Genomic DNA, 25,865 nt, shown 5'->3' on the forward strand with positions numbered 1-25,865 from the left:
CAACCTAAACCTACCCCACTGCAGCTTAAGACCATTACTCCTTGTTCTGTCATCTACCACCACTGAGAACAGTCTAAATCCATCCTCTTTGGAGCTCCCTTTCAGGTAGCTGAAAGCAGCTATCAAATCCCACCTCGTTCTTCTCTTCTGCAGACTAAACAATCCCAGTTCCCTCAGCCTCTCCTCGTAAGTCATGTGCTCCAGCCCCCCAATCATTTTTGTTGCCCTCTGCTGGACTCTTTCCAATTTCTCCACATCCTTCTTGTCGTGTGAGGCCCAAAACTGGACACAGTACTCCAGATGAGACCTCACTAATGTCGAATAGAGGGGAATGATCACGTCCCTCGATCTGCTGACAATGCCCTTAGTTATACAGCCCAAAATGCTGTTAGCCTTCTTGGCAACAGGGGCACAGTCAACTCATATCCAGCTTCTCGTCCACTGTGACCCCTAGGTCCTTTTCTGCAGAACTGCTTCCTAGCCATTTGGTCCCTAGTCTATAACAGTGAACGAGATTCTTCTGTCCTAAGTGCAGGACTCTGCACTTGTCCTTGTTGAACTTCATCAGGTTTCTTCTGGCCCAGTCCTCTAATTTGTCTAGGTCCCTCTGTATCTTATCCTACCCTATAGCGTATCTACCACTCCTCCCAGTTTAGTGTCTTCTGCAAACTTGCTGAGAGTGCAGTCCACGCCATCCTCCAGATCATTAATGAACATATTGAACAAAACCGGCCCCAGGACTGACCCTTGGGGCACTCTACTTGAAACCAGCTGCCAACTAGACATAGAGCCATTGATTACTACCCGTTGAGCCCGACGATCTAGACAGCTTTCTATCCACCTTATAGTCCATTCATCCAGCCCATAGTGCTTTAACTTGCCGGCAAGAACACTGTGGGAGACTGTATCAAAAGCTTTGCTAAAGTCAAGGAATAAACATGCACTGCTTTCCTCTCATTCACAGAGCGTTATTACAACTAAAGTAATGTAATTGGCATTTATCTACTATGAAGAATACTGTTCTATAAATACATTAGATCAGAAAAATAGAAAGTGAGGGTGGGTCTTTTTAGGTATATTGCAAAGAGGATATTTTTTGAAACCCAGTATGGTCCAAAGTCACTTACTGGGGAAATGAGGACAGATTTCTTTGTTAAAATTTGTTATTGTTCTGGGTTTTGTTTTAAATAGTAGTTGGGTGGGTTTTTTGTTGCTTTGTTTTGGGGTTTGATGATTTTTTGTTTAAAAAAATAGCAGAAAAACAAAATTGGGATAAGGTCAACTATGAGGAAAACCTCAAACTTTTCAATTTCCCACTGTAGGCAGGAAAGCCCCTCCCCACAAGAGTTCTGTGCTCTGACTGCGTCCGTCAGAGGGAGCAAGCAGAGGGCTAGTGGCCTTTTACCCATTCTTTACTTCCAGCATCTACAGAAGGTGGCCCACATGGCTGCCCCCCCACTTCAGGGAACCTGGAGGATAGTGACAAAGTGGACAGGCTGTTAGATTCAGGCTAAGACCTAGTGGAAACCCACAGTGTCTTTCTTGTCATTTTACTACAAGCATGCATAGATCTGGAAGGGGGTCAGCTTCTAACAAAGATGCAAGATGAGGGAGTGAGAAGACACTATGTGACCCACCCAAAAGACACAAAGTTTAAAGGCAGCCAAAGCCTGCTTTGGGGAGTTTGGGTAAAATTTTCTGGTTTTATAATGCAGTTGGCATGCTCTAATGTATTAATTTGTAAGTTTTCTAGGTTTCAAACTAACTTGAAATGTCAAGCAAAACAAACCTAGACAAACCCAAATCAGTGTGTTTTGCATAGCTTTAATTAAAACCAACAACACAGCAAGTACTCTAAAAACATTAGCAGTATTATTTATTCTCTTTTAATAGCAAGATTTGCTGATCTGTGGCTTTAGATAATCTGTTGACTATTTATAGTATTTTTTCCACTAATTTAAACAAAAAAGCCAGAGAAGGATACATGGAAATAAACCTATCGATCTTCTTTTGCATTCTTTCCCATAAATTCAACAATTTTAATAGAACATCCAAATAAGTTCATTCTAGGGGTGAAGATCACTTAGAATTGAATTCAGAGTTTATTTAATAGAACTTGAAATAAGCTTGAATCCTTACCAACCTTTCAGGTAAAGAGCATGCATTTGCCTTGGGTTAATGCTGTAAGTATTGATTTGCAACTTAACTTTGAAAAGTACAAAATGACCCAAAATTACAAGGGTATCAGCAACTATGGATACAAATACCGCAGTGTGTTGGGAGAATTTATGTAAACATGGGAGCTCTATGAGATGATGGAAAAATACTGATCTCTCTGGTATGCTATACTGATTCTACAGCTTGAGGCAAAACAACAAAGCCATCATTTCCTGTGTAAAGGAAACTTGGTACCTACAGAATGCCAAAGGAAGGTGAATTTGAAGTGTATCAGTGTGGTTTTGGCTGCCCAAATACTTGTGCATCATTTAACACATTTAAGAATTTTTATTTCTATATTTACAGAACTCAGTATAAAAATTCATTGAAACCAATGAAATACAGTGAAACCTCTTAATAGGCTCTCTTGGGATATTTTGAACAACATAACATGCTGGTGGTTAACATAGGGTTGGCCAGTTCACCAGGACTTCATCTACATTATGTGTGTACATTAAAACAGGAATTTATCCTCCACAATGTGTAGTATGGACTACTGATATTTAGTACAAACTAGACAAAGTAGTTACTGCCTATGACCAGTTGCTGGTTTTCAACATTAACAACAGAATATTTGGAGAGAGGAAAAAAAAACATTTAGTAACAAGGACATGACTTTACTTGTTCTCTTGCAAAGAATCCAGTTTTGTGTGCTTCTACAATGACTTCCCAACCATTCATCCTCACTGAGATTCCCTCAGCCTGCCTTATTGTGATTCTTACAAGAGAGGGCAGGTAGAAGGAAGACATATCAACACTGAGTTCCAGGATGGCAGCTGGAGCAATGTCTCTTGGCCCCCCACCTCCTGGGTTCTACTGGCAAGGTTGTCAGCAGAGAGTTCAACAGACCCTTCGTTCTGCTGGAGAGTTATTTGAAAACCTAAAAGTGGGTTTCAAATTTAAAAATAAACATTTTGATACCTGTTTAATGAATCATCTCTTATTCATGAAAAGTGTAACTTTTTATATAATAGTCCAAAATGCTACAATTTTCAATAGCATATTTGCAGTAGCTTGAGTTTTAATATTTTCAAAAAGGAGGGGCATTATGAAATCCAAAGTGTGGAGGTATTAAGCACACACTTGAGGATTGCAATTTCAGCTAAAGGAATGCCTCAGTTGTACAACACTGGAGAAACTTTTAGCTGTAAAATGGAATTTTCAATGAATGAGACCAGCTTTTTATGTCAATAGAATACAATATGAAAAGACAGAATTAGAAAAGATCTCTTTATTTGATTTGTACTGAGAGCTCAAAACTGCAATTTCAGAAATGTTTGATAACGAATGTCTTTTTTTATTGATTGGCATTATTAACCTCTTGCCAGAGTGTTTTTCTATTTGATTTAGTTTAAACATGTCTCATATCTGCAGTAATGTATGCTGTCCTTGGTCCTGCTCCTGCCAAAAAGCCTCTTGTCAATGGAATGATGCATTTCAGTGGCCATTCCTGTATACATATTTTAAATAAATAAATGTCAAGATAAATAAGTTACCTACTGGGGATTATATTGTCATTTTTTTCTAAGCTGTAGTTGAAGATATTAAAACCTTCTTTTAAAAATAGCAGTTTGTTCTCTCATGCCTAATGACAGATAGAACCACCGGGAACGTTACACGGAATTTCTTTTTGAGCCCAGCTTTGGGTCTGCTTCTGTTTAAACGTTTCCTAGTTGTAAAAGGCAGATTTAGACTCAGGCTTGAGCCTGCCAGGTATTGCAGGTGGGGAGGTTTGAAGGTGATACATTTTTCTATTCAGTACTCAATGCAGCAAGCATTTAAGTTTGCGCTTAAGCCCCATTTAAGTCAATTGGACTTAATCGTATTCTTTACTTTAAGCACAAGTTTAAGGGCTTTGCTGAATCAGGGCCTTACAGATCCTTTAATGAAATGATTTACTGCCAAGATCTCCAAATCATTCTGATATCATACAATAGTACCTGAAGCTTAGTAACAAAGAAACCTACATTTATATTAAACAATGCAGAGCTATTTTTATCAATTGAGTAATCCCCAAAATGAGTCTCTCAAACAAATCTAATCTGATGACATTCACAAGAGAAACCAAATTTCTTCTTTAAACAATCAGTTGCTTTATAAAATATTAAATAAGCAGATGCAAAAAAAATTTCTATCTTGCAGTTTGAGAAGTACAAACTCTTTCAGACCACATACTTTCATTATTGATCTTTAAAAGTAAAAACTGGCTGACAAGATTTTTCTAAATTAAAAGTAGAGATTGCAATTTAATTCTCATTTTTGTATAAATTATTAATGTATAGACTAAACAGCATTTAGGCATTTCTATCCAGCAGCTACAACTTGCAAACATATGATACTTCCAATGTAGAGCATACTCTGCTATACATGTATTAGGCATTAGTGGATTTTTCATGTTTAGCACGGTGAATATAAAAAGCAAACATTTCTCACAAGACTGATAAGTTTGCCTTTAACAAGAACAACCTAGACCAAAAATTATTTGAAAAATATCAGCATCCCCAATGGGCTTTGAAGCAATCTAATTAGGTAGCCCAACACTGTATTTTGTCAAAAACCTCTGACAACCTAATAACCAGATTGTCATCAGAAAGACATTGAAAAATGATGTTGTGTTTGCTAGCATTAAAATACTACATCTTTCCATGCTACCTTCATTATATAAAAAATCTTGCTGCTATTCCATTGGTGTGGAAGGATATTTATTGAAATTATTCTTTTCAACTTGAGAAATAGGAGGCATGGTATACTAAATTTAACTTCAACGCTAATAAGAACTCTTAAAAAACAAATGCCTAATTTCAGATTTGGAACCTGGTACACTGTACTATGAGAAAAGGTAAGCACTTGACATCAAGAAACTATAATATGTTCTGTCTTCCAAACGATAATAATTCAAGGGGCATTAAGTGTAGTATTTCAACCTTAAAATCAAGTCACCATACATTTCAGTTTCTAAGATAAGATAAAGCAGGAGTTATAGATATGTCACAATAAGAATAGTTATGGAATTTTGAAATTATAATATATTGTCCTGGATTTTAAAACTGTGCTTGCAGATTAAATGACCAATTGCATGCAGTATTGCACCCTTGTTATTCTAAACAGGGTTATCCAGACACTTTCATTTAAGCAAACTGAATTAGAGAATAAACTGTTAGACCTGCCATCAAGATATACTGGACTTTAAAATCATGTAATTTGGTTGCCATCTTCTTTTCCCCATCCCCTACTTCCATTTAAATTCTCAGATTATTTTAGCAGCTACTGTCTTGAGAACCTGTAAAGCAGAGCTAGAGATCAATGTTATATACAACCTGAAAATTGTAATCTCAGCCTTCAAGCAGTATAATGCATTAATCTCTAGCTCTAGCAGTTTGAGAGAAACTGGCTGTGAACTTCATGTGGCAAATACTTTTGCAAAGATGATTAGTTAAGGAACCAGTATACTTATCCTGTCATTCGTTATCTACTAGTGTTCAAAAAGAAAAAAACTGATCCTGTGCCTGGGAGGGACAAAGAATCTTAGTTCTCTTGGAAATATGTTCATTATTTACAACATGTGACTCCAGTAACCCCCTTCTTGTACACCAAATATGAAGAAGAGTCTGGATGAACAATACTGTACATAGCAACAGATCTTTCTTTCTTGGGAATTATCTTTCTCCTATGTAGTACAACAGTAATATGTACGATGTTGTCAATGCCTGTGACAAAAGTCACTTCTCCCCACTATCTAGCTCAGAGAAAATGATTCAGCACTCATCAATTTTAATCTGTATTTATACACAAGATGAAAAATCACTGTGTGTGACTGCAATGTCACCCCATTGTACCTGAAGTATTAAAGCTAGAAACATAGCAACAGCCTATCAAATGATAAACAGAGGGAAGGATTATGTCATTGAACTAATCAATTAGTTCTAAGTGTGCATGTGTGGTGAGCATTATCATATCAATACATGTAGTATTGAACTTTAGCCACTGTTTCTTCATTCTTACATTTTCTTTCATAGAGAATCCTTCGTAGTGATGCTTGAAGAAATACCCACTGAAAATGGACAGAGCTCTTAAGATGATGTAATGGTCTAAGTTACTGTACCAAAGAACCTTGCCGAGGCAACTACTGCTAATATTGTGTAATTTCTTTTTGCCAGTCACCACACTATGAGAAAAAACTCTGTGCTGGAAGCAAGGCATGAAATATTGCGGTCTTGCTTTCTGGAGGAATGTATTTATGGTGAGGGAAATCTGTTTTTTTCCTAGTACTTTTACACTTGAACTCTATTTTAGAATTGTTTTCCTGCTCATATTATTGATTGGATTGAGAGCCATGTACTGCTCTCACTCCACAGCAAAACTCCCCTGCCACCATTACTGCTACTGGAGTTGACTTAGGGCAGCATACAGCCTTTGGGTAGCATAGGTTTCCATTTTGTACACAGAAATATGTGGTAGTCTTTCAACACTTCATCCAGAAAGTAAGAGCTTTGGAAAAACAACTGCTCTTAAGAAACACCCTGTCACTGCTTTTAAGAAACATCCTGTCACTGAATACGAAAGATATGTGTTTCAGGAAAAAGAATTTAGACACAAGCATGCTATTTTGATTGGGTCAAGGACAGGTAGGTTCCCCTACAGACACATTTCAGAGAGCATATAATGGAAAAAGCAAAACACCAATATCTCCACTGGGAAAGTGAAAGGGAATTCTTGATCATGAACATAACACCCAGTTTTTATATAAGTTATCCATCAATTCTCAAAACAAGAACAAACACATTTTCCCCCCTCAGGAAAAGGATTCGGTAGGCATGACATTTTTTCCCTTCTGTGCAGCATCTGTTTATAAGCTTCCCATTTGTAGCATTTATGGATTCATTCAGAGCTATGGTTAAGCTGGAGCAAAGCAATTTGGCACGCTTGCGTTTCCTTTTATCGGGGAAAGCAAAAACAGTCCACAAGGTCTGGATTGACCTTTAAAGCCTAAGTATTTATTGGAAATGCTAGTGGCTTACTATTGTGTTTAGTAAACCTACATTTGATCAATACCATTATCAACAGCACATTACCCTTACTCAAGCATCGTTTTTTAATTGTATTGGTGATAAGATAATATGATTGGCATTCCATAAATATAACCAGCTAGATCATTTTAAAAGACACATTAATAATATATGGCTTGCTTCTGCCATGGTGTATTTGCAGACACCTCACTATCTATCTTGTAAAGTCAGCTACTTCACTTAAGACAATTAAAAAATTTAAAACCCAGTTTGTTCAATGCAACTACGTTTTAAAAAACATATAAATATATGTATGCCTATCTTAGGCTACCACTCCTGGAAGTAACAAAAATAATTGGCCTCATAAAGGTTGACTTCAAATACAGGTTAAAGAAAATTATCTTGGAAACCTTATGGATGCTTTAAAGTGGCTGATTATGAAATAAACCAGTTAGAGGCAGTCCTTATTGCAGTTTTCATTACACCAGTACATTATTTCTAATTTTTCTCTGGAAGCATTTGCCTTTTGATAAAAACACACCCCTTGCTGTAGTGATTGGACTCCAGATAAAGATAAGCATGCACCTCCTCTGCTGTGGAATTCTAGCAATCACTTTATTAAAGGAAAGCCTAGAAACACATTAGGAACAATTAACTGGAAGGAAAAATTACTAGGAGATGCCCAATCAGTGACAAGGGCATTCAACTGATACAAAAGCAAATACTCAAAGAAACAGAACAATAGGCAAGTATTTTTCATTTCTTTACATATAATTGCTTTGCAATAGATCCACACTCCTTATCAACAAAACTGAGTCTCCAGGAGACCAGAAGGGCCCAGTGTGATCCTCTAGTCTGACCTCCTGCATAATACAGACCATGGGAAATTTCTGTTTGAACTAGAGCATCTCTCTCAGAAAAACATTCAATCTTGATTTCCAGTGACAGAGAAAGAACCATAACCCTTGTTAATTGGCCTTGTTCCAATGGCCAATTATTTGTGCCTTAATTCCAGTCTGAATTTGTATAGCTTCAACTTCCAGCCACTGAATCTGTAATACCTGCTAGCTTGAAGAGCCCTCTGTTATCACATATTTATTTGTTCCATGTATAGATTCCCATAGACTATAATCAAGTCATGCCTTAACCATCTCTCCATTAAGCTAAATAGATTGAGCTCCTTGAATCTTTCATTATAAGGCATATTTTCCAGTCCTTTCATCATTCTGATGGCTCTTTTCTGAATCCTCTCTAATTTTTCAACATCCATCCACCAGAACTGGACACAGAATTTCAGTAGTGATCACATCAGTGTCATATTTAGAGATAATATAACTTCTCTATTCCTACTCAAGATTCCCATTTATACACCTGTAACAGGATGCACTCACCTCTTGTGAGTGCCCCCTTGACTGAGTGCGCGCCTGCACACTCTCTCCCTCTGATTGTCCCTCCTCTGGAGACAATGTCTGCTTCACCCTCCTGGGGCTTCCTGGCTACAGATCTCCAGCCGGGTCACTATAGTTCAGTTCCCCTCTCTAGGGTGCCTCACTGTCCAGGCCACCAAAAAGCATATTGCTTGCCTGCACTTAGCTTACCAAGTGATCCAAGATCACTCTGTATCAGTGACTTGTCCTCATTATTTACCACTCTTCTAATCTTTGTCATCTGCAAACTTTATCAGTTATGATTTTATGTTTTCTTCCAGCTCATTAATAAAAGAGGACCTATCCCTGTGGGACCCCACTGGAATTACATCCAATTGAGAATAATTCCCCTTTTACAATTACAGTTTGAGATCTATCAATTAGCCAGTTTTTGACCCATTGAATGTGTTCCATTTTGATTATGTATTGTCCTAGTTTCTTACTCAAAATGCCCAGTCTAATAGAGTTGAGAGGTTAGACTGCGTGATTGTATTTTATTTTAGTAACCACTGACTTTTTGCCTATCACTTATAATCATTTAAAATCTATCTTGTGTAGTCAATAAACTTATTTTACTGTTTTCCTTTACAAGTGAGTTTGTCTGAAGCATGTGGTAAATCTGCTCAGGTTTGCAAAGGCTGGGGTATATCTACTTTCCGTTGATGAAGTGGTGAACCAATTTATAAATCTGCACTGCTCAGGATGAGCAGTGCAATATGGTATATTCCTGAGGTACAAGGTTGGAGCTGGGGGAATTTGGCTGTTGCCTTTCTCTTTGTGATTCATGAGTGGCTCTGGGAGCATTCATGCTATCTAGCTGGGAGTGGGGCTCCACACGCTGTTGAACTGAGTATAAACAGGGCCTAAAGGGTTTCGCTGCTTGTCACTAGCAAAGAATTGAGAGACAGCCCAGGCTGGAGAGTTAAGGGGGCACAGCGGTCCCACAGTCCCAGGCTGCACCCCGGGGATCCCATCACAGTTTCCAAGTTAGGGTTGTTTTTTTAACAAGTGTAGTCATTTTCCTCAATTTTCATTTTTGGGGCATCTAGTGAAAACATTCTTAAAAAGTTAATAATCATCATTAAAAAAAATTGTTTCAATTCTTTCAGCTGACTTGGCTCATAATTGTTTTCAGCTTTGTTAAACTGGCCTTTTTAAAATCACCAAGCATGTTACTGATTTAGACTTTGTTTGCATACAACAAATATAATCAAGTCATGATTACTTGTACCTAGGCTACCATAATTTTTTAGTTTTTGTCATTAATTCCTCTTTATCTGTCTGTGTTAGATGAAACACTTTTGAGTTAGGAAATTGGCATCAATAATTTTTAGAAATTCCAAGGACAGTTTAATACTGGCAGCAGGAGACCTCCAGCATATGCTGCTCAGATTGAATTCCCCCCATGATAACACAGCTTTTTGTCCCACACACGACTCATAGACTTTAAGGTCAGAAGGAACCATTATGATCATCTAGTCTGACCTCCTGCACAATGCAGGCCATACAATCTCACCCATCCACTTCTATAACAAACCCCTAACCTATGTCTGAGTTACTGAAGTCCTCAAATTGTGATTTGAAGACCTCAAGCTGCAGAGAATCCTCCAGCAAGTGATCCGTGTCCCATGCTGCAGAGTACCTCATCTTGTTCTTTATCTGCTAGGCCACTGATCCATAAGCATTCAGAAACATTTGCTTCCACCTTGTCAGTGATTTTGAAACAAGTAACGTCTTTTTTTTTAAAATACAAAGAGTGCAACACGCTTCTCTTTTTACCCACTTGATTCTTCCTGAATAGGTTATAACCACTATTTTTTAACATATCAATGATGCAAATCATCCCACCAGGTTTCAGTGATATCGACCAGACCAAATTTATTAACCAGGCTCCTCACATTTGTTTGCAGTCAATTCAAGAATTTCTTTTCTGCAGGTCCCTTAGTGCTTTGATTAATTTTGTTCAACATCTCGATTTTGTTCTAAATGTGTGCTCATTTCCCTCCCCTTTTCACCTTCCCCTTTTGTTGTTAGTTAACACCCTCTTGACTAGTATAGCCAGCCTGTCCCCTAGTACACCAGCTCCCCTTCTACTGGGAAGGAGGCCATCCAAACTGCATCGCCCCTTCTGTCTTTCTTCACTCCGAGGATTCTGAGAAGTTTACCTGGACATTCTTCTCCTTCAGCACCCTTCCAAATTCTCCAAAGTAGTCTATAATCTGTGAGATTTCCTGTGAAACAGTGTCATTAGTGCCAATATGCATCATCATCTTTGCATGCCAATTTCAGATGCAGGTCCCACCTCAGTGTTACATCTCATGTCTTGGAACCAGGAAGCCAGCACACCATCTATTGTTTGTCTGCAGAACTTCCTCTCCATTCTTCTGAGTACAGAATCTTAAGGATCATCCGTCTTCCTTGGATGGGTAGAAATTTCTTTGAGGACATGCCTGATTATCTTCCAGGTTGAGCTGAGTAGCCATCCACATGAATGGCCTATTTAGCTCTCCATTCCATTCAACCAGCTGGATCTTCAGATATATTTTTTAGACTTTTCATGCTGAGAACATGATAATGATTGAATACTTCTAGTTGTGTCAAATTCCTTCTGGTCCTCTGCTATCCGGTGGTTACACCATGCCCATTCCCTTCTACCTCCAGCCATGGAGAAAGTCAACTGCTCCTCTTGCCTCTGAGGGTTACAAATTGCCAAACCTCCTCTCTAGTTTCCACTCTCCCTAGTTCTGTGGTGGCCAACTCCTTTCTTTCTAATCTGATGCTTCCCATATATGGTGTCCAAGATCTCTTCAGCCACTCTGATGATGTGTAGAGTCTGCATTTGTCCTTCCAAATCACAAATCTTTTCTTCCAGCACATCCACCAGCATGGGCTTCCTACAGGGGAAATGGCTTCCAGCAAGAAAGAAAACATTGCACCTCTGCTGCAGGTCACAACCAACCACTCATCTATCGTTGGTCACAATATTGAGTGTAGAACTGTACCTAGAAAGAAAGCATCTTACAACTCCTTCTGAAAATCCTCTTTGCTGCTCCTGTTAACCTCAGGAATTCACCTGACAATTGACTTATATACTGAGTCTCACTGCTTAGCTCCAATCACGAGTCTATAACTTATAAAAAATACATTACAGTATAGTCTGGAAAGTAGATAAGGTGACACACACCTTGGTAGTAAAATGGGGGGGAACTATTTCTTTAAAGGGACTGAGAAATAAAACAGCTGAAGATCAAATAAGTGCTTAAAATACAAATCCCAAAGTAAAACAGATCCTGAAAACTAACGGGTGAAGTTAGTCCACTGGACCAAGGATAAAATGTACCATTATTCGGAGAGAGGCAAAGCAACATGGTATAATGAAAACAATTTACTATCCTGGAATTCAGAGCTTGATCAGCTATCAGAACTGGTGTGAACAAAAAGTTTGAGAGTCTATGTGCAGGAATGAAGGGGAGATTAGATGAACTGACAAATTAATTCATGTCCTTCACAAGGCATAGTCCTCACCCTCACCCAGGATAGTATGTTGAAACATCAAAAGTATTTCTGTATCAATGTGCCCTGTTGGCACCAATATCTTTGATTTATCTGACTGCTCTTAGGGGGATCAAAGTACAGCTTCAGGATCCACCTTATTAGATATCATTCAAGTTGCCCAACACTGATGCAGTCCTGACACACAGTTTAGACCCCCTGGTTCACTGGCAGGTTTTGTGTTATCTTCACATGTGACTTCCTTCTGGAAATAATGACTGACTAGAAGTGCTTCCAGAAACTCATTCATCTTCGAGCCTGACAGTCCATGGCCACATCTTGCATAGATCCCACAGCGCAGCCAGCCATGACCTACACCATGGTCTTACAAAACAGCAGTCACCTATTTGTATGAGTGTACTCGGAGAAAGCACTTTCGATATTGTTTAATGTAAGTGCTGTAAAAATGCAAAGTCACGTGAACACTTCTTTAACAATCAATATTTATTTGTGCAAACCAAGTGCATAAAAGGTTTAAATTAACATAGAAAGTACACAATATATAGCATTTGTGATTAAGGTATTTCTTTTGAGGAACATTTCTTACAATACCTGCAGATCTCAAACAAGTGTTATGAGGCTTATTCAATAAGCATGTAATGTGCTTGGGATCCTAAGATGGACAGGACTATATTATCACTACTGCGTTATGGCTTTGAAACAATTTACTTTACATGTCGGTATGAAAAATCCCAAACCAAATTTCACTCCTTTAACTTGCCTGATAAACAAGAGGTACTGGAAAGATCAAAAGAAATTGGAATCAATAGATTTGAAACATTGAAAAATTCCTCTCACCAGTATCACTGTGGCTCCACTGCATTTGTCATCTGAATAGCAATGCTCTGAGGAAGCAAAATAACTTAATATGGAACTTCCATTAGCCTTTAGGACATTGGCTAGTCCTGGAATATTTTATTTATACCTGGAAAGGTACTGAAACAAATTATTAAACAATCAATTTGTAAGCACATTGAGGGTAATAGGGACATAAGGAATAGCCAGCACAGATTTGTCAAGAACAAATCATGCCAAACCAACTTAATTTTCTTTTTGGACAGAATTACTGGATTAGTGGATAGCGGGGAAGTGGTCAACATGATATATCTTGAATTTTAGTGAGACTTCTGACATGGTCCCACATGATATTCTGATAAGCAAACTAGGGAAATGCAGTTGTCAAGGTTCCTTCCCCACTCTGAACTTTAGGGTACAGACGTGGGGACCTGCATGGACACTTCTAAGCTTAATTACCAGCTTAGATCTGGTATCGCTGCCACCACCCCCCAAGCACTACTTTTCTTCCCTGGGTAGTCTTGAGAGACTTCACCAATTTCCTGGTGAACCTAGATCCAAACCCCTTGGATCTTAAAACAAGGAGAAATTAACTATCCCTCCTCCTTTCTCCCACCAACTCCTGGTGGATCCAGATCCAACCCCCTTGGATCTAAAAACAAGGAAAAAATCAATCAATCAATCAGGTATTTAAAAAGAAGGCTTTTAATTAAAGAAAAGAAAGGTAAAGAAAACCCTCTGGGACAAATTAGCATACCAGTTACTCTCACAGACAACAGATTCCAAACACAGAGGATGTTCCCCTGGGCAAAAACTTTAATACACACAAGAATATCCAAATTTGATAATTCCCTTAATGGTACCAAGACAAGTTACAAAGAAAATAAACAAACCTGTTTATCCCTTTCTAAAACTGACGACTCTGATAAGAGGCTGGTTCCTTGATGTTTTTCACTCTGGCTGAAACTGAGACTCTAACCAAATGAAAACTTATAGCTCAGTGGTTTGAGCATTGGCCTGCTAAACCCAGGGTTGTGAGTTCAATCCTTGAGGGGGCTACTTAGGGATCTGGGGCAAAAACTGGTCCTGCTAGTGAAGGCAGGGGGCAAGGCTGGACTCAATGACCTTTCAAGGTCCCTTCCAGTTCTAGGAGATTGGTATATCTTCCTTTTGAAACATCTTGTTCCCCCATTGGTTCCTCTGGTCAGGTGTCAGCTAAGCTAGGTGAACTTCTTAACCCTTTACAAGTAAAAGAGGCATTAACCCTTAACTATCTGTTTATGACAGCAGTCTAGACTAAATTAGTATTAGATGGGTGCATAACTGGTTGAAAAACCATACTCAGAGGAGTAGTTATCAATAAAACTAAGATTCTGTCATGGATATTTTTAGTAAAAGTCATAGACAGGTCATGGGCAATAAACAAATATTCACAGAAGCCCTTGAACTGTCCCTGACTTTTACTAAAAATACTCTGAGTGGGAGAGGGGGGACAAACAGAACAATGCTGGGACTTGCAGCTGCTCCAGCCCTGCCACTGCTCCCGCAGCAGAGGCTGACTGCTGCTATTCTAGTCTCAGGAGGCTGACCCAACCCCAGCCACTGCTCCGGTGAGCCAGGGACCGCTGTTGCACTGGCCTCAGGGCTGGCCACAAGTCAGCTGTTCCTACGGCCCCAGGGCTGGCCACAGGTCAGTTGTTCCAGCAGCCACTGCTCCAGCAGTCCTGAGGCTGACAGCTATTCCAGCCCTGCCCCAGAAGAAGTCACAGAGGTCCCCAAAAGTCATGGAATCCATGACCTCTGTGACAGAATTGTAGCCTTAGTTATCAATAGTTCCCTGTCAAACTGGGAGAAAGTATCTAGTCGGGTCCTGCAGAGATCAGCCCCGGGTCTTGTACTATTCAACATTTTAATTAATGATTTTGATAATGGAGTGGAGAGTAAACTTATAACATTTGTGGCTGAAAGGGGTTGCAAGCACTTTGATGGAAGGATTAAGACTTAAAATTATCCTAACAAATTGGAGAATTGGTCTGGAATCAACAAGATGAAATTCAATAAAGATAAGTGCTACACTTCTAGGAAGGAAAAAATCAAATGCACAACTACAAAACGGGGAATAACTATCTAAGTAGTAGTAATGCTGAAAAAGGGATCTGGAGGAGTATAGTGGATCACAATCTCCGTAGAAGCCAACAACGTGATGTAATTGCAAAAAAGTCTAATATCGTTAGAGGACGTATTAACAGGAGTGTTGCATGTAAGGCCTGGTCTACACTACGTGTTTATATCGATTTTAGCAGCGTTAAACCAATTTAATGCCGCACCCGTCCACACTACGAGGCCCTTTAAATCGATATAAAGGGCTCTTTAAATCGGTTTCTATACTCCTCCTCAACGAGAGTAGCGCTAAAATCGGTATTATCATATCGGATTAGGGTTAGTGTGGCTGCAAATCGATGGTATTGGCCTCCGGGCCGTATCTCACAGTGCACCACTGACCACTCTGGACAGGTATCTGAACTCGGATGCAGTGGCCAGGTAGACAGGAAAAGCCCTGCGAAATTTTGAATTGCATTTCCTGTTTGGCCAGCGTGGAGCTCTCATCAGCACAGGTGACCACACAGAGCTCATCAGCACAGATAACAATGCAGTCTCCTGAGAATCGAAAAAGAGCTCCAGCATGGACCACACGGGAGGTACTGGATCTGATCGCTGTATGGGGAGAGGATTCTGTGCTAACAGAACTCCGTTCCAAAAGACAGAATGAAAAAACATTTGAATAAATTTCCAAGGCCATGATGGAGAAAGGCCACACCAGGGACTCAGTACAGTGCTGTGTGAAAGTTAAGGAGCTCAGACGAGCCTACCAGAAAACCAAAGAAGCAAACGGAAGGTCTGGGGCAGGGCCGAAAACATGCCGCTTCTACGCTGAGCTGCATGCAATTCTAGGGGGCTGCGCCACTACTGCCCCACCCCTGTCCTTGGATTCTGTGGTGGGGCTTGTAATCTCAGCCATGCCTGAGAATTATGCGGACAGAGAAGGTGAGGAGGAGGAAAAGGAGGATGAGCTTGCAGAGAGTACACAGCACTCTGTCAGCCCCAACAGCCAGGATCTTTTTCTGACCAAGACGGAATTACCATCCCTGCCCTCCCAACCCACTAGCCCAGACAGTGCAGCCATGGAAGCGACCTCTGGTGAGTGTGCCTTTGTAAATATAAAACATGGTTTAAAAGAAGCTTTTTTTAATGATTAATTTGCCCTGAGGGCTTGGGATGCATTCGCGGCCAGTAAAGTTACTGGAAAAGTTTGTTAATATGTCTGGGGATGGAGGGGAAATCCTCCAGGGACATCTCCATGAAGGGCTCCTGGAGGTACTCCAAAAGCCTTTGCAGAAGGTTTCTGGGCAAGGCAGCCTTGTTCCATCCACCATGGTAGGACACTTTACCACGCCATGCATGTAGCAAGTAATCGGGTATCATCGCATGACAAAGCATAGCTGCATATGGTCCTGGTGATTGCTGGCATTCAAGCAACATCCGCTCTTTATCTCACTCTGTTATCCTCAGCAGAGTGATATCGTTCATGGTAACCTGGTTGAAATTCAGGAATTTAATTAAGGGGACAGAGATGGCCTTTTTCCTACAGGGATGTTTGCCTGTTGCTTACAAGAAATCCTTCCTTGCATGTAGCCAAGCGGGGGAGAGGAGGAAGGATAGCGCTGAGCTTTCTCGCGTTTGGCTAGCAGGAATCTTCCCAGCTACTAGCCATGCGGTGGGGGGGAAGGGGGGTGATTAGCAGCAATCTTCCATGATACCAGCCATGCGGTGGGGGGTGGGGGGGGTAAAGCGATCATCCTAGACAATTGGAGGGGGGTGGGAGTGGCTTCTGCGAATGGAAGTGAAGGCTGCAGAAGCTGAAAGACAATGGCTTACCATGGCCGCATGCAAGCTGAATTCTGATGCCCGGACCTGCGTCTGTGAGATCTGTAACACCAGAGCCCAGGCACTCAAAATTAAGATGCAAAATGCGACCTTGTAGTGAAATCACATGTGCTGTGTAAGGTGAATAGTGTTGTTCACTGTGAAAGAGTATAACCACTGTTCTGTAAAATGTATCTTTTTAAATACTTCTCTCCCTTTTTTCCCTCCCTCATGCAGCTGCACATTTTTCAAGCCTCCCTACTCCATCCTGAAGGCTAGCTCAGATACGGCGGAGGAAGAAGAAGACGCGAGACAAAATGTTCTTGGAAATCATGGAAGTAACCCGCAATGAAAGAGCTCATCTGAGTCAGCGGAAGGACGTGGTAAGATGCCAGTAAACGTGAGGACAGGAGGGATGCTCGAGATGAGAGGTGTAGGCAGGAAGATCAGCGGTGGCAGGATGAAATGCTGGGGCTGCTGCGTGATCAAACTGACATCCTCCGACGTCTGGTGGAGCTTCAGGAAGAGCAGCAAGGTCACAGAGTGCCGCTGCAGCCCCTGTGCCATCACCCTCAGTACTCACTATGTTCCATATCTTCCTCACCCAGACATGTAAGAACGCGTGGGGGAAGGCTTTTTGCACCCGCCCACTCCACCCCCATGGACAGCCCAACCAAAAGGCTGTCATTACATTGAAATGATTTTAGTGGCCTTTTCCTTCCCTCCTAACCTCCTCCCAAACCGCACCCAGGCTACCTTGTCAGTTCTCTCCCTCTTTTTATAATGACCTTTTTAATAAAAAATACATGATTTTTAAACGATAGTGACCTTATTTCCTTAAGCAAGCTGTAATCGAAGGGGGAGGGTGGGTTGCTTACAGGGAATGAGTCAATCAAGGGGGTGGGTTTCATCAAGGGGAAACAAACACAGCAGTCACACTGTACCCTGGCCTGTGATGAAACTCGTTTTCAAAGCTTCTCTGATGCGCACCACTTCCCCGTGTGCTCTTCTAATCACCCTGGTGTCTGGCTGCCCGTAATCAGCAGCCAGGTGATTTGCCTGAGCCTCCCACCCCGCCATAAATGTCTCCCCCTTACTCTCACACAGATTGTGGAGAACACAGCAAGCAGCAATAACAAAGGGGACATTGGTTTGGCTGAGGTCTGAGCGAGTGAGTAATGTGCGCCAGCACGCCTTTAAACGGCCAAATGCACATTCTACCACCATTCTGCACTTGCTCAGCCTGTAGCTGAACAGCTCCTGACCACTGTCCAGGCTGCCTGTGTATGGCTTCATGAGCCATGGCATCAAGGGGTAGGCTGGGTCCCTCAGGATAACTACAGGCATTTCAAAATCCCCAACTGTTATTTTCTGGTCTGGGAAGTAAATTCCTTGCTGCAGCATTTTAAACAGAGCAGTGCTTCTGAAGACGCGAGCGTCATGAACCCTTCCTGGCCATCCCACGTGGATGTTGGTGAAACATCCCTTGTGATCCACCATTGCTTGCAGCACCATTGAAAAGTACCCCTTGCGTTTTACTTACTGGGTGGCCTGGTGCACTGGTGCCAAGATAGGGATATGGGTTCCATCTATCGCCTCCCTACAGTTAGGGAATCCCATTGCAGCAAAGCCATCCACTATGACTTGCACGTTTCCTAGAGTCACAACCTTTTTTTAGCAGCAGCTTAGTGATTGCTTTGGCTACTTGCATCACAGCAGCCCCCACAGTAGATTTTCCCACTCCAAATTGATTCCCGACTGACTGGTAGCTGTCTGGCGTTGCAAGCTTCCAGAGGGCTACTGCCACTCGCTTCTCAACTGTGAGGGCTGCTCTCATCTTGATATTCTGGCGCTTCAGGGCAGGGGAAAGCAAGTCACAAAGTTCCATGAAAGTGCTCTTACGCATGCAAAAGTTTCACACCCACTGCGAATCGTCCCACATCTGCAAAACTATGTGGTCCCACCAGTCTATGCTTGTTTCCTGGGCCCAAAATCAGCGTTCAATGGGTAGAACCTGCCCCATTATCAGCAGGAGCTCCAAAGAGCAGGGGCCCACGGTTTGAAAGAATTCAGTGTCCATGTCCTCATTACTCTTGTCGCCATGCTGCCGTAGCCACCTCCTCCTCGCCTGGCTTTGCAGTTCATGGTTCACCATAGACTGCACGAGAATGCGCGAGGTGTTTACAACATTCACGATTGCGGTGTTGATCTGAGCGGGGTCCATGCTTTCTGTGCTATGGCATCTGCACAGTTCACCCAGGAAAAAAGGTGCGAAACGGTTGTCTGCTGCTTTCACTTAGGGAGGGATGAGGCTGTACCCAGAACCACTCGCGACAATGATTTTTGCCCATCAGGCCCTGGGCTCTCAACCCAGAATTCCAAGGGGCGGGGGAGACTGCAGGAACTATGGGATAGCTACCCACAGTGGAACGCTCCAGAAATTGAAGCTAGCCTCGGACCATGGATGCACACCGCCAAATTACTGTGCCTAGTGTGGCCGCGTGCAATCGAATTTATACTATCTGTTTTATAAAACCGGTTTCTGTTAAATCAGAATTATCCCATAGTGTAGACGTACCCTAAGACATGGGCGGGCAGTAACAGTCCCACTCTGCTTAGCACTGGTGAGGCCTCAGTTCGAGTACTGTATCAAGTTCTGGGCACCATGCTTTTGGAAAGATGCGAACAAACTGGAAAGAGGCCAGAAAAGAGCACTAAAAATGACATCTATGAAGAAAGGTTTAAAAACTGGACATGTTTAGTCTTGAGAAAAGAAGACTAAGGGGAGGACCTGATAAAAATCTATAATAGCCCACAATGTTTTTGACAAGAGGACAGTGATCAATTGTTTTCCATGTGCACTGAAGGTAGGACAAGAAGGAGTCAGCTTAATCTGCAGTCAGAGATATTCCTGCTAGATATTAGGAAAAACTTTCTAACTGTAAGAGCAGTTTCAGTATTGGAATAGGTTTCCAAGGAAGGTTGTGGAATCCCCATCACTGGAGGGTTTCAAAAACCAGTTAGACAAAACACCTGACAGAAATGGTCTAGGTTTACTTGTTCCTGCCTCAGCACAGGGGCATGGACTAGATGACCTTTCCAGCCCTACTTTCCTATGATTTACATCATCAGTAGATAGATAGTTTCCTAGGTTATGGCAGAAGTCACCAGGGGATGCTTCATTAGGAGGAAGGGCCCTAAGCAGGCATGAGGAAAGGTTTGGTGGCTCACACTTGGGCTCAACCAACACTTTCTTTCTTCCTACCAGCTCATCCTCCAAGAAGCGGAAAAACCTTAGCAGCTCAGGAATATAGTAGCAACTGAGGGCATGGTCTGCCTGGCACATAGGACAGACCAGCTCTGTGGTGAAGAGTCAGCTGTGGATCAGGATGAGGACACTGGGAAGATCTAGAGGCATATAAATAACTGAGAAGGAAAGAGAGAGAGATGGATAAAGATGGACTCGAGAAGTTAATTTATCTCGAGTCCTCATCTTACAACCCTAAAGACAAGTATATGAAGGATTAAAGCACAGCTCTTTGGTTCAGAGGTTGCTTATCACTTGTGATACAGCAGCTGCCGCCAAGGTAACTATATACAGCATTTGCTTAACAAACAGAAGATTAAGCAGGTGCAAGCAGCTATAAGCCCATAAATTGCAGCTGACACACATAAATAAGAACAGATTTTTTTCTCCCCTAAAAAGTTTTCCTTTTTAAAACACTTATCCACCACATAAATATTTGTTCCAATTTTTTTGGCTTTATTCTACCTATAAACAGCTTAACTACACATATAAACATTAAAAATCAATTTACCATGTCATAAAATGTAAACGTGCTCAGAAAAAAAAATAAATTTCACTCACATACTATACCATAACATACATTCATTTCTTCTATATCACACAACTCTGTTATTTCCCAATTGTTTTAACAGTTGATCACAGTGGTTTACAATTGATGACACTGCAAGACAATAATAATTTAAATCTCACTGCATGATGTGACCGTCTTGAATTTCTTAGTCTGTCTTTTATGTTGCAGGCTGCTTTATTTACTCCTGAGGATATTCTGCACCAAAAAATTAAAAATTCTGCACATAATATTTTAAAATTCTGCAAGTTTTATTTATCAAATAAATGTGGAGGCTCCAACCTGGCAGTGGGGAGCACAGGTCACTGGTTGCACAGAGGTGGGAGATCACTGTGCAGCTCCCCCTCGGGACATGGACTCAGCAGTGAGGCTGCACGCAATCCTGACACAGCGCAAGGACCAGGTCTGCCCCAGAAACACTCCAGAGCCCTGCCCCTCTGTGCCAGGTGCACCAGGTGTGGGCAGGCAGGCCAAGCAAGGCACGATCCAAGTGCGGAGGGGCTTAGTGTGTGGGGATCCAGATGTGGGTTCGGTGTGGGGCAATCTGGGTGCAGGTGGCTCAGTAGAGGATCCGGGGGATGGGGGAATGTGGAGGCACAGAGACTTGTTGAGGGGTTCTAGGTGCAATGGTAATGGGACTCTGCAGGAGGGTCCAGGTTAAAGTGGTTGGAGCTCAGCAGGGGGGCTCTGAGTGTGGAGGGGTAGAGCCCAGCATAGGGGTCTGGAGGAGGGGGCTCAGTGGGAGATCAATATGCTGGAGGAGTGGGGCTCAGTGGGATAGGGATCCAGGTGCAGCTGGTTGGGGCTCAGTGAGGTGCGGATCCCGGTGTGGGTGGCTCACCGGCGTGGTCCTGGTGTGGGGGAGTGGGGTTCATGGTTGAGGGGGTTCTGAGTGTGTGTGGGGGTGAGGCTTGACGTGAGGGACTGGGTATGAGGGGGTCTGGATGCACGGGGGTTGGACAGATGGGAGAGCATCTCCTCTACAAGGATCCTCCCCCGGAAGCTGAGAAGCAATGGGTGCAGGAAGCGTGGGGGGAGGGGGGCAGAGTTTGCAGAGCTTCCTACGGCTGGGGGAGAAATCTGCAGGTGGTTCTGACCCAGCCCGGGATGCCATGTCGGGGAAGAGGAAGTCATGTCCTCCCCAGCCCCAACAAGCAGGTGAGCCCAGCACAGGATAGAAGCCATCAGTTGGGTCTTCCCCAGTCCCGCCCTCTCCCCCATAGTGATTTATCTCTCTGCTGTCTGCCCTAGGAACCCAAAACATATTGCTGGGCAGAGATGCATGTGGCTTCCCTTTGCTTCCCTGTCAGAAAGTAATTTTTTTCTGCGGGGAAGCAAAGAACTCTGCAGGGGACATAAGTTCTGCACGTGTGCAATAGCACAGAATTCCCCAGGAATATTTATCATCACAGTTCTTAACATTAGCTCTTATGAAATTGACAGCAGAAAAATCTCAAAATTAAAAAATAACTTGTTGAAACCAAATGCAAGCGTATAGGTTATTTTAACCTGTTCAGTGAAGCCACTTGATGAAAGAGATCCCTGTCACAGCCCATAATTTATCATCCAATTTCTTTTCTGCATGAACTATTTCCAGTTTAAGAATGAATAAAAGAGCAATTAAGTTGCACATTTATAAATATACCTACCAATAGGACTAACATTTTCTTCAAGGAAAAGACAAAAGCTATTGAAAAACTGCAAACAAAGCTAACTATTGTTCTCTATTACTTCAAATTCAGCTTTTTATCCATTTAAAGCCCAGTGACAAAGTCAGAAGAACTTTGTAGCAGTCAAAGTCTGTCCGATAATTTCCTGCTTTCTGCAGAGTTGCCTGCTGCATACTATTGCACAACTATCACAATAAATTTAATACAACCAGATTAAAATGCCACTCTGCATTCAGTTTTAAATGTTTGATTTTGCCAGCTGGCTTTACTGAGCTACTGACCAGAAGCAATACCAGCGTTGTTTTTTTTTAAATCATGCCTACCATTAATCATAATGAACAGAGCTACACTGGAATATCTTAACCACTATGAACAAAGCATAAGTCAGCAATCATGCTCTAAGATACGGCCATCCTCAGCACATCAACTTGTTTCTTTACACTTCCGCTCTAACAATTGCTCAGCATTTTTGTGTGATGGGACAACTAAGTGGTTAAAGAAGTTGTCCTGTCAGCTATATCTTTAAATGCTTAAATCCCTGAATAAAAGAAAAATCAATGTTGTAAGGCAATGTTTGTCAATGCAATGTAATAAATACACTTACCTTTACAGACTATTCTCAATGGATTTCACTTCCTTGCTGTACTTCAAAGCTACAAAGGGATAAAAAATAAAGCATTGACCTGCCTGCCAGTGAAGAAAGAATGTTTGGTGTATACATTAGTAACCATGTTTTACTTATGTCACAGCAAGAGTTGCTGGAGAAACCTCTGATAAAAAGTTCTCACTACTATTTCATAGGCCAAATTCTGGCTGACAAAAGCATATAGCTGAAAGCTTGCAGAGAGGGGGGGAGCCCAGGGCAAAAGTGTTCTGTCCAATTTTGGCTTCCTCCAAAATCCACAAGACGCTGCTCCATGCGCCTGCTGGAGGGGCACTACTGAGCATAGCCTAAAGATCAGCTGGCATGATCCACATGTGATGCACAAAAGTGGAACTACAATGCCTGCTCTGGCAATAAGAATCACTCCTCTTGTATGGGGAACGAGGAACATCACCAGTTCATATGCTGCTTTTGCAGCACTGGCATGTGGTTCTTTTGCAACTTATTTTGCAAGAACACCATAAATATAAGAATCAGAAGTGAGTAAACCTCCACCATTGTAATGTAAGTGGTCATGGGAAATTTAATATACAGTTCTTTCAGCTTTCATCTTGAATGATAGAATACCTGGGAAAATGTTAGCTGTATCAGGGAAAACTGAAAAGGTTAAAACTGAATTTTAAATAATTTGTTAATTTCATTCCCTGTATTACCTTCCTGTTCGACTCCCATATCCCTGTTAGGATTTAGAAATGTTTCCAAAAGCTGCAATGCCTAACTTATTACACATCTGCAACTTTCACTCCATGCATCTGAAGAAATGGGTTTTTTACCCACGAAAGCTTATGCCCAAATAAATCTGTTAGTCTTTAAGATGCCACCGGACTCCTTGTTGTTTTTATTACACAATATTCCCTCAATACTTTATTTTTTCTAACGACATTTTTGGCTAACAAAGCAGCCATGGCTAATCTCCTCAACTAAAAGGAAGGATCCCTTAGGGCTGGAGAGTCTACAAAAGGGAACTGCATAAAGATGCTATCTGATATCCCACATGGTACAAACCTACTCAGGTTTAGGTCCTTCTGGATACCGCAGAGGAAAACCCACTTGGGGTCATGAAATCTGAGGGTTGAGCAGCAGGGTGATGTTTCAAGTCAAACCTGCCCTTACCTAAATACCCTCCATCCTACTGGCTTATACAGATAAAAAAGACTACCCTGCAACCAGAAGAAAAAAATCAGAAAGAAGTATTTAGGTTTCTCGTGTCAGACAAAGATTCATAGTGAGGAAGATAACACGCTGAGCCATCCATCCTCAAATTGGCACAGCAGTTTAACATCAAAACCACTAAAATCTCCACTCAGATATGCAGATGTAATACCCACTGAATTAATTAGTACTAAGGCTTTGGTGAGACCGATATTGGGATACTGCGTACAGCTCTGGCATCCATATTTTTAAAAAGATGTTGAAAAACTGGAAAGGTTGAAGAAAAGAGACAAAAATATTCAAGGTCTGCAGAAAATGCAGTAGAGTGGAATACCTAAAGGGCCCAATCTGTTTAGTTTATCAAGATGACTGAAAGATGATTTGATTTCAGTGTATATGTATCTCCACTGAAAGAAAATACCAGATACTAAAGGGCGGGCTCTTTAATGGAAAAAAGCATAACAAGAATCAATCACTTGAAGTCAAAACCAGACTAATTCAAATTAGAAAATAGGCACAAATTTATAACAGTGAGGGTGATTAAACATTGGAAGGCAGTGGTAGATATTCCATCTCCTGATGTCTGCAAATCAAGACTGGACGCCTCTCTGGTAGATGTGTTATAGCCACACACAAGTTATTGGGCTTAATATACTGGTAACTGAGTGAAATTTAATAGCCTGTGATACAGAGAGGGTCAGCCTAGATCGGTGGTTCGCAACGCGGTGCCAGCGGGCACCATGGAGCCTGCTGGGGCATTTATGTGCACCCACCTGGTGCCCAGCAGGGGAGAGAAGCCATGGCCCTGTGCCTGCCAGCAACAGAGAACTCAGGCTGCGGGCACAGTGTTCTCTGTTCCCGGCAGGTGCAGGGCCTGCCTAGTGCCCAGCAGAGGAGAGAAGCTGCGGCCCCGCGTCTGCCAGAGGACAGAGAACTCCAGGGTTGCAGGCTGCGGGCGCCAGTGTTCTCGGTCCCCAGCAGGCACGGGACCCACCTAGTGCCCAGCAGGGGAGAGAATCTGGGGCCCCCAGACCTGCCAGGGACAGAGTATTCCAGGGCTGCGGGCACTGGTGTTCTCTGTCCTTGCGGCTTCTCTCCATCTTCTCTTTTCTCTCTGGATTCATATATTATGTAATATTAAATATGATTTGTTGTATTATTTAATGTACAAATACAAAATAAGCTTTGAAAAATTGTTGGCACCCGCCACACTCTTCTGAAAACATTAATGTGCTATTGGCGATAAAAAGGTTGGGGATCACTGGTCTAGCTGATCTAATGCCTCCTGGCCTTAAATTCTATGAATGATCATCAGTGAAAAATATTTGTGTGCAATGTACACTCTCTATCAATACAATAAGGAACAGAACATTTTAACTGTAGAAGAGAGATTTTCTTTACGGTTGGCTATAATGCACCAAAGTTTGACCACTATGTTAAAGGGAATTTTGCCACTGATTTTAATAAGCAATAACATAAAAAATGTTCATTCAAGTACAAGCACAAATATGTTGAATAAATACATCCCTTGCTCTTATAGTGCCTTCAGTGAGCTTTTGCTACAGGCAAATTAGTGGAGCATT

General features: G+C 41.8%; 1 protein-coding gene across 10 annotated transcripts in view; it reads right to left on the bottom strand.

Moving 5' to 3' along the window:
* The window catches only part of FHIT (fragile histidine triad diadenosine triphosphatase), a 1,116,384-nt gene that overhangs the window by 1,040,495 nt on the left and 50,024 nt on the right, over positions 1-25,865 (bottom strand). For 6 of the 10 annotated variants that reach the window (XM_050957602.1, XM_050957591.1, XM_050957592.1 and 3 more), the window contains exon 2: positions 23,071-23,119. The exons of 3 other annotated variants lie outside the window; for them this stretch is intronic. The gene's annotated coding sequence lies outside the window, so the exon portion shown is untranslated. Of the gene's footprint in view, positions 1-23,070; positions 23,120-24,243; positions 24,291-25,865 lie in introns of all 10 variants that reach the window. One more of the 10 variants, XM_050957596.1, reaches the window with a different exon arrangement.

This window comes from Gopherus flavomarginatus, chromosome 6 (assembly GCF_025201925.1).
Source record: "Gopherus flavomarginatus isolate rGopFla2 chromosome 6, rGopFla2.mat.asm, whole genome shotgun sequence".
Taxonomy (NCBI): Eukaryota; Metazoa; Chordata; order Testudines; family Testudinidae; genus Gopherus; species Gopherus flavomarginatus.